The sequence below is a fragment of the Serinus canaria genome, chromosome 6 (genome assembly GCF_022539315.1).
Source record: "Serinus canaria isolate serCan28SL12 chromosome 6, serCan2020, whole genome shotgun sequence".
NCBI classification, from domain to species: Eukaryota; Metazoa; Chordata; class Aves; order Passeriformes; family Fringillidae; genus Serinus; species Serinus canaria.
This window is the reverse complement of record NC_066320.1, coordinates 2,084,572-2,094,469: the sequence shown is the minus strand read 5'-3', so window position 1 is coordinate 2,094,469 and position 9,898 is coordinate 2,084,572.

The window sequence follows — 9,898 nt, the reverse complement described above, 5'->3', positions numbered from 1 at the left end:
CTGTGAAGTCTCTGCAGGACCAAACATCACATTGGGTATGTGCCATCGGGGTGCTTCCCCTCACAGCCTTGCCACCAAATGAACAGCAATTAAAAGTATAATTAAGAACAGCCTGCATTCACTTGCTGTCTCCCAGCCTCTTACTCCTGCCTTGCCCCTTGCACTGATGCAGCTAACTGGAAAAACAAACTAACCCAGAGGGGGAAAAGAACCCCAAAAGAACAAGCAGTGTTTTCCTGACTGGATCAACAAACTGAACCAGCCCTGCTGAGGGACAGAGCAGATCCCTTGTGGGCTCCCCAGGACCGGGCAGAGCAGCCAGACCAGCTCCCCTCTCCACCTAAACCCACACTCCAGGCCTGCTGTAGCTGCCCCTGATGATGCTTCCCACCGCCTGGGGAGTTGGGCATCCCACAAACTTCTCCCATCTAAAGAGCTTGGTCTCTGCCCAGCTTACCCTCTTCCCTGTGGGGACCTTCCAGGTGCTGCCCTTCATCTGATGGCACACACAGTTTTGCCTTATTAGGTCCTTACCTGCATGTTCATTTTTCAAGGACCAGACTTGTTGATAACATTTAAGGTTTACTTGCAGCATAAAGGTTAGGAGGAAGTGGATCTGTTCTGTTTCACTTTGCCTAGCTATACCAAACAGCATAACACACATTTCTCCTTTCCTTATAAGCCCAGCTAAGAAGCCCCAGTTCCTGTGATTTTCTTCACAAACCACATCAGGAGAACTTGATGCTCACACAGGACCTTTGCCCCTCCACAAGAGAACACAGTTTCATTTGAAGCCTCCAGAGCCTCTGCTATCACCTCCATCGGGAGCCAGGTCCTTAGGTAATTCCCAAACTGGAGCCAGGTGCACCCAGACTGAATCAAGGAGGCAGAAAGCCACCCCCAGTTCTGGCCAGACTAAACAAGCAACCTTTACTCTGGCTCTAAAGCCACCCTGCCTAGGCAGGGCTCAGTGTGCTGCCCTTATCTCATGAGTGCACATAAAGTGTTGACGAGGCACCTCAACCTTCTAACCAACAGCCAGCTACTAACCTGGGAAAACACACCAAAAAAAAAAGCAGCTTTGTGAAGGATATTTAAAAGGAGGTTAAGTAAGACTGTCTGGAACTGGAGAGCTATTTCAGCAGGCAGGGTGTTTTTCTTCTGGGAGCTGAAGGACGGGGGAAGGAAGGAGTAGCTTGGAGCTAGCAGATTCTACCCCCAATCTGTTAGCATTTCAGGCTAGCCCAGGTTTTCCTGGAGATTTGCCAATTCCCATTGATTTGGGACCTTTATTTTTTTCATCTCTCAAGCAGACAGCATATAATATTTGGCATTAACAAATTGTCTCCATGACACAGCTTTCCCAGTCTTGCCATACTGCCTGCTAATTTCCTCACTTAAAAATTGAATTAATAAAGTGGCATCAAGACTTCAAGCACCAGCTGTCTGCTGTGAATGTTTGGAAGAGTGGGAAACTCCAAAGGATATCTCAGCCTGTTGGGACCAGGTCCAGCTCACAGATGTGACACTGGCACTGAGGGCATGAGCTGCAGCCACTGTCTGCCTACCACCTTCTGCTTTTGCTGAGCTTCTGCTGAGATTTGGGGTTTTTCCTGCAGATCAACCTCCCAGATAAGGTACCAGATGGGGCTTCTCAGGAAGAATCGTGGCTTGTCTGTACTCATATACAGCTGAGTCACTTGGCTGCAGCTGAGGGAGAAGCAGGCCTTCCCCAGCCCAAACTTGGTTTTTAGCCCCATTTTCTGGGAGGCATGTGCTCGGAGTGGAGAAAGTGAGTAGGAAGAGCCTGGCAAGCTGCAGCCAAGTGAGGGACTTTCCTGCACACATGACTCACTTTGCAGCTGCCTCCCTCCCCTACCAACCAGTTGGACTGGGCCAGCACCAGAGCCCGGCTGGTTTTGATGCTCAGTTTTGTCGTGCCTACAGCACACAAATTCCTTCCACGTCACCTCGCCCTCCTGGCGCCCAGTCCTCTGCTTTGCATAAGTGGGGCACGTGAGAAATCTCTGTTTGGCAATCCCTGGAGGCCAGCCAGAGGCCCCTGCGGGCTCTGGTTTTGCAGCCACAGCCAGCTCTGCAGGAGAAGTGTTCTCTTTGCAAAAGAAAAAAAACCAAAACAAGTGAAATAAATAAAGAGAGGCATTTTCCACAGCAGCCTGCCTTTCAGACTCTTTTGCATTTCCACTCAGACTGCAGCAGGAGGAGGAGGAGAAGCAAAGCCAGCCACAAATTACAGCCTGACAGCCTCGTGCAGAGCCTTGAACATGTTTGAAGTTTGTTCCAGCCCAAGAGCTGCCTCCCTGTGACTCACCAAATGGTTTGGCTCGTGGGTCCCGCTGGAGTGGGCACAGGCACCCCCACACACCCACCCTTCCTCACCACTAGGCTGCAGAGAAACAGCTCCTGCTCTGACATTCTTCCCAGAGCAGAAAGCACCAGAGCATGTTCCAAATGGGATGGCAGCGCTGCAGGGACTGCATCCAAGGGCAGAGCTGCAGCTCAGCAACACCTGCAGCAGCCAGGGCATGCAGGACCTGTCCCGCTCCTCCTGGCACACACACAAAAAAGAAACAACCAAAAAAACCCCATCCCTGACCCACAGAAACAGATGGTTCTTGACTGGATCAGGGGCCTGAATCAGCCCAGGGTGCAGAGAGCAGCACGTGAGGAGCCAGTTGGGCTGCAAGAGCAAGACTACAGCAGCTTCAAGCTGAAAGAGAGTAGCTTTAGGTGAGATTTGAGGAAGGAATTCTTCCCTGTGAGGGAGGTGAGGCCCTGGCACAGGTTGCCCAGTGAAGCTGTGGCTGCCCCATCCCTGCAAGCGTTCAAGGCCAGGTTGGGCAGGGCTTGGAGCAGCCCAGTCCAGTGGAAGGTGTCCCTACCCATGGCAGAGGGTTGGAACAAAATGGCCTTCAAGGTCCCTTCCAACCCAAACCATGCTACGATTTTATTCCCCTGCACATTTTCATCCTCTCAGCCCCAGCATCAGCACGAGCAATCCCACACTGCTGAGCCCAGCAGCTGATCTAGCTTTAGGGGTGATTCCTTCCTCTCCCCAGGCAGTTTTCTGGTAGGATCCAGTTCCTGTCTGAACTCCATGGGGTGACAGCATCGAGGACCATTCCCCCCGCCTTGGCAGCTGTGCCAAACAGAGCTCTCAGTTAACTCTGGCATGGTCACAGGCTGCATTCCTTCCCACGTTCAGCTCAGCCACAACTTCATTATCAAAAGGGGTCAAGTACACTGGATTTTCCAAGCAAAGCATAACATAAAACCTCAAATCACTGCAGCTAATTCTCATTTCAGTGTTTCCTTTGTCAGCTGTCACAAGTTGTGCTTTTTAGCTACAAGCTGTGTTTTGTTTCCAGGTTTCCTCAGCATTTTAGGTGCTACTTACTGGGATTAGACTCCTATTTCAAGGGAAACCATATCCCAAGGCAACTGATACTCCAAACCAAGTACATCAACACAAAGAGCATCATAAAGGCCTTGCCCTCGTGAATCAGGATTTCTGACCAGCTCTAGCAAGATCTGGAACAGCAAGAGAGTTGCCAGAAAAGCAGATGATTCCTCCTAAATACAAGGGAATCAACAGTGCAGCACCAGCTCATCAATGTTTTAAAGGATATACACCAAGATGCAGAATTCTATTCCTGCTCCCATTGTGTCATCTTGTCAGGGTCATAAGCAGTAAGATTGCAGCCAGATAAATCTCTGCCATAACCTTTGAAGCAGGGTTTCTTTTCATAAATGTAAAATAATATGTTTCTCTAAATACTATTTAACCCAACCCCAAAAAACTTTTGAGCTATACATCTGGGTTATCCAGGAAGAAAAAAACTCAAAATGTATAATAGATTTTAAAATATATTTCAATATCAATATATAAAACAAAAATATATAGAAAATAGAGGGCTGAGTTTCTTTCATTAGGTCTCTGCTTTGCAGCTTTTCAAGGATTACACTTAGAAGCTTTTTTTTTTTAACAATTAGGGCTTTTTCAGCAGTGAAGGTCATTGCCAGCCAGTGTTTTCCATCTGCTGTGACTCATTTGGGCTCACACAGAAGTGATTAGAAAATCATGGGACTCCAGGAGCTAAAGGAGGTTTTAAGGAAAAGCATAAAGAATTACAGCTTCTGCAGGAAAAATAAAAGTTTGTAGCAGAGAACAGCTACAAAGGCTACTGTAAGGAACTGGGCTGAGGAAACACACCCACCCCCCAGCTTTCTTCACACTGTTTCATTCTCTGATGAAATACCTTCTTTCTCTTCCCTCATTATCCAAAGCAAAAAGGAAGACACTAAATATTGAGGAAGTTACAAAACCAAAGAGTTTGGACTGGAAACAAAAACCCAAGTAAGTTGTCCTCAAAATGGAAATCCAAAACTTTGGATGAGCTAAGAGCTGATGCGTAGGAGGAACAGAACAGAAAGATTTTGACATTTTAACAAACAGCCTGATAAGTCAGGCAGGGATTGCTCCTTTCCTGCTCACTGGATTCTGAGCTATTGCAAGGTCTACAGTTCTTTTTTTAGGTCACAAAAAGCCTCAGGCAGCACCTCCTCACATGTGATCTCACCTCAGCTGCATGCTCATGGCCCAGGACTTTTAAGCCGGGCTGTGGATTTCAGTGAATTTGCAGCAGCAGCAGCCAATCGCTGTGGCCAAAAGTGGCATGGGTTGGGATTAATCAAAGTCACAAGGCCACAGGGGGGAAGTGGCAAGTGCAGCTACTGTGGCTTCCACCACAAGGTTCTTCTTCATCATACCAGTGAATACAACCCACACCCAGAGTCATGGGCATCTGAATAGCTGCCCTCTGCCCTCTCTTACAAAAGGGTAAAAACACAGCCAGAGGTTCAATCTCTTTCTTCCACTGTCCCAGCTAAGCCTGGGATTTTAACAGTTTGGAGCAAGTTGCCCAGTGTGGTGTTCATCTCTTGCTTGCTCCAAGTCTGACAGGCATCCCACAGCAAACTTCCTGAGCCTCTCCTAGGGTTCCTTCACCTTCCAGTTTCATAAAGCAAAACCATATTTCACTCCAGGGGAAAAAAACACCACGATTATGGCACAAGGAGGGCAAACAGCTACAATTCAATGCCTTTGGATTTCACAAGAGGACTCCCTGGAACAACCTCCTTTCCTGTGTCCTTCCCACTGTTCACCCAACAGCAGCTGGGGAAACATTGGAGCATCTCCTCAAGACAGCAAACACAGTGAACAGAGATGCTTTATGAATTCCAGGGGCAGTGCTGACTAATGAGGTATTGGCAGCCTGGTCTTCCATGGCAATCACAGTGGCAGCCAGCAGCCTGGTTTTCCATGGCAGTCACAGTTTCCATGATTATCACCTCATATGTGCTTTTCACCTGCTCTTCACAGAAAAAAAAAAAAAAAAAAAAAAAAAAAAGTACAAGTTTATTTTCACCCTCAGTTTGTTAATCTTGGCCCTAAGAAAGTCAGCATCAGGTACCCACACAAGCTCAGCTACTGCCAGGAAATAGCTGGAGCAAAACTCAGCATTCTGCTGAGCTGTGTTTGCCATGGTGAACGTCAAAGGAGAAACAAAACCCTCCTTATCCTTCCCTAGGGAAGGGCAGAGAAGCGTAGGAGTCAGCATTCAACCTTGGGCACTGCAACCCACTCAGCTGCAGAACAAAAGCATGGCTGAGCCCACGGAGGAGAGAGAAGAAAAAAAAATGGCATAAAAACCCACTCTGTCTAGAGCAGCACATGGTATTCCTGGCTTGACACACTAGGTCACACACAGCACTTGTGGAAGGACAGGGAGAAAAACCAATCCAAGGCACCTACCCCAACCCTGCTGGAAAATAACCATCCCCATATCCCCTCACCAGGCCACTGCAACTGCCTTTGAAAACTTATCCAACAGCTGCTTCCCCTCAGGTTGTAATTCTCTTGCTCAGCTGCAGCTGGTCTCTCTCTGTGCTCCTTTAGTGGGACAAGGTCCAGAACCATGTTCTATCCTTGCTAGCCCATCTGTAAATGAGACTTAATTAACCCCAAGAGATTTGGAAACTGTATTTTGGTTTTTTTTAAAATAAAAATGAGGATTATCAGGTTTGTGCTGCTCTTGTTTCACAGGGAAGCTTAGAAAGCAAACAGGTTTATATGACAGGAACAGGGAGATAAACGTGGAATTTGTAGTGATTTCCAGTAAAAGTGTCTGGGTTTCCCCAGCTTGTCCTGAGCAGCTGTTCCAGTGACAGCCTCCCTGCTGGCAGCAGTGGTTCCTCCTGCAGGTGTCCACTCAAAGCAGGTGATCTTGGAGGGCTCATCCTGCCCTCTCCCTGAGACCCATGGGTTCTCTAGCAGGAGGGTGCTGCCCTTGTCACACACTGTCTCTCATCCCATAGCCTCCCTTTCAAATGAGACCCACCACAACTAGAGCAGCCGAGGTGGAGAAGCAAGTTCCATCCTTCCAGGCTGCCAGGATGCAGCAGTGCCATTTCCTAGATGAGGACCTTGCAGAGGTCCTGCTGCAGGGCTTGGCTGACCCCATGGATGTCCCAGTGAACTCCCCAGGCTTCTGGGCAGATACTGGTTCTCTGTCCCTTATCTGCTCTGCTTTTGTTTCAGATCCCTTTTTGGAAAGGCCCTTCTCTGTAGGAGCAAGGCTCCAAAGGTCCTGATGTCCTCATTGTGTGTAAAGCAGTGAGGATTTGGTTAATCACCAAGCCAGAAAGGTCTCCAGGCAGAGATGTTATCTCCACAAGGCCAGAAGGTGACTTTAGGGACTATCAGGAGCCACCCGGGTGGTGTGAGCACGGAGAGGTATTCCTAGTGGAACTGTTGCATGCCTGAGCTGCTGCTGGAAGGGGCTTCCCTGCCTCCCCTCACCCCCTGGCCATGTGCTCCTGCTGCTTCCCTCCCCAGGGACAGATTGAGTAGACCTGGTCAGCTCCTGATCCAGCCATATCATGAGGATCAGGGGAATTCAACTCTAAACTCCCTCTGCAAAGGAAAGGCAATAAAAGGTAAGATTACAGGCTCACTTTACTGCAGGTCTCACAAAGGAAGAGAGAGGGAACCTGTATCAGGGACAGAAAGAAAGCACAGATGATCCTTCCCCTGCATTAGGTGGATTTAAGCACCCCATGGATTGGCAGGGCAACAAAAAGATGAGATACAAATAACCCATTAGGGCAAGGAAATAAGCTGCACCAATAAACCTCACTGATGAAAGCATTCAGCATGAGGAATCTCTTCCAGCTTAGGGCTTCTTGAAGATTTCATCAACATTTGAGAACACCTTGATAAAACCACACCATTTCATAAACATCTCGACACCAAGGGTTTGGCTTAGATATTAGCAAGTGACTGTTGCCAGAATTTATTTCCATACTCTTAAGACTCTTGACGTTCTGGGTGAGGAGCAGAGGAGGACAGCCTGCAGCAGGGACCACGCTTTGCTCTGTGTGTCTGGCCCTGTGTGGTGCTTCCCAAGTCAAACCCAGTGGGCACGCCGGCTGAAAAGCTCAGCACCCAAAAACCTGAGTCACTCCTTGGGTTTTCTAGGTGCTCAGAACTTTCCACTACAAGGTGGTTCTCACTTCCTTCTATTTGGAGGTCAGAGAATGAGATAAGTGACCATTTTGCAGACATTTCCTCTCCCACTGAAGCCCAGAGTGGGTAACTGCTGCCATTTAGCACAATCAACTCCTTTTTGCTGGGGATTTCTCTTCACACACAGGCTGGTCAGAAAGAAAAGGAGATACACTTGGTTGATCCTAAATAGCATTCCCTTCCTTGAATGGTGTGTTGGGAAAGTGGGTTGGCCAGATGGGGACTTTTCATGTGTGTAGAGAGCAGGGATGTCACCATGACATTTTATGAAAAATCCCTTCAACAGGATTTCTTCTCCTGGGAAGATGAGAAGCCTCAGCTTCTCCATGTTTTGTTCCTCTGGAATGTGACTTGGAGAACTGTTTACCCAACATGTGAATTGTTTTAACTTAATGACCAATCCCAATCCAGCTTTGTTGGGACTCTGGTCTGTCCAAGGTTTTTATTAGTCATTCTTGTTTAGCCTTCTGATGGCTCCTTTCTCTTTCTTTAGTATAGTTTTAGTATATAATTTCTTTTAATTTAATATCATATCATATAATAAAATAATAAATCAGCCTTCTGAGAACTTGGAGTCAATTCTCATCTCTCACCTCCTCCTGGGGACCCTCCCAACACCGCAACACAGGGAGACAGGGATTTTACCCAGCTGAGGATGCTGCTGACCTTGCTGAGATGCTGACAGCTACACGATGGCATTTTTTCACTGCAGGGCTGCTCCAGAGCCAATGACACTGGTACAAATGCAGTTGCAGCCTGCATGTGACCCCCCCTTCCTTCTCACTTGCCTTTTTTCCTCCGTGACAGAAGCTTCAAATGCCAAATCAGAAAACACAAGGCTTCCTGCTCACCTGGGAAAGCAGCAGACTGGCCTTGCTGGGATAGGGGACATCAGAGGCTTTTTCTACTGGTGTCACTGCTTTAAGGTTTGCCAGCTTCTCTTCTCAACAGAAATCCCCCTGGCTCAGCTGCTCTCATCATGTCAAAAGTGAATTTTTTTTTGCTTTGCAGGTTTGGAAAGCGTTTGTGACGATTAAAAATAAACCAACTTCTTTATTTCACCCTCAGCAGTTTTAGAGAAGTGGAATTGAAAAAGGAACAGAAAATGAGGTGCAGGGTCATTTGAAGATTCTTCCCATGTTTGTGGGGGGCTGAAGGAGGCAGTGAGGGTAGGGTGAGTGAAGCTCAGTCGAAATCACATCAGCTGTCAGCACCTCAGTTCCCACTGAGCTCCCACCCTCATTATGAAGGCCTGTTTTAATTACACCTGCTGTGAAAGAGGGGGAAAGAGCCACTGAAAGTCTCTCTGGAGAGCTCAGCTATGGGATGTGCTGGGGCTGCACAAGCCAGACAGCCAGGAAAGCAGACATGAGAAATCAGCCTCCACAGGCCCTGGATAAAAACTGGCCAAGTATCAGTTCTCCATGGAGAGCAGAGCTCCTTCCTTGGGTGCTGAGCAGACAGCAAATCCTGCTGGCTTAGGAACAGCCCTTATCATGCTGTTTGCTGGCTGTCATCTCCCCCAGCCCCTGGGTCCTGTCACCAGGGCCACTGTCTGGGCTTGCTGCCCTCTTGGTGGGCAATTTGCTTGTTCTTCTTGATGGCAACACCCTCCCCGTGACAGCTGAAGCACCAGGGCTATGCACCAGGGCATGGGGTCTGGGACAGCAGAGTGGCTGAGACAGGAACAGGCACTGCTGGGTCAGACAAGGGTTAGGTATGGAGCAGCCAGGAGATTTTTTGGGTTAATCCGTGGAAGAGATGGGGAAGGAGGAACAGAAAAAGCCGATGTGGGGTCTGGCAGCGCTCGCTTTCCCCCTCCAACCTGCAGGGCCAGGAAGCACGGGGGGAGCTGGGCTCCCTGGGAGAGGAACCCTCCAAAGCCAAGGCTCCAGGGATGCGGCTGTGATCCTGGGACCGGCTGGCACAGGGGCCAGGGGGCGGTCGGCAGGTGGCAGCAGGAGCGCGGGGAGAGGAGCAGCTGCACCGCAGGGCTCTGAAAACGGGCTGAAAACACGGAGTTTCCAAGCTTGGCTTCTTTACAGCCTTCTTTGACACGAGACCCATCAGGGGCAGAGAGAGTGGAACACCCCGCTGATGGTTACGAGGAGAGAGGTTTCCCAGTAGGAGGGAATAGAAGTGCTTAATTATTCGTACAAACATAAAAATAAGCCAAAAAACCCCAAAAAACTCAAGCAAGCAAACAAACCCCAAAACCAACCAAACAAAACAACCAGAAAACAAACAAACAAGAAACCCCAAACAAACAAAATAACCCTAGAAAAGTTC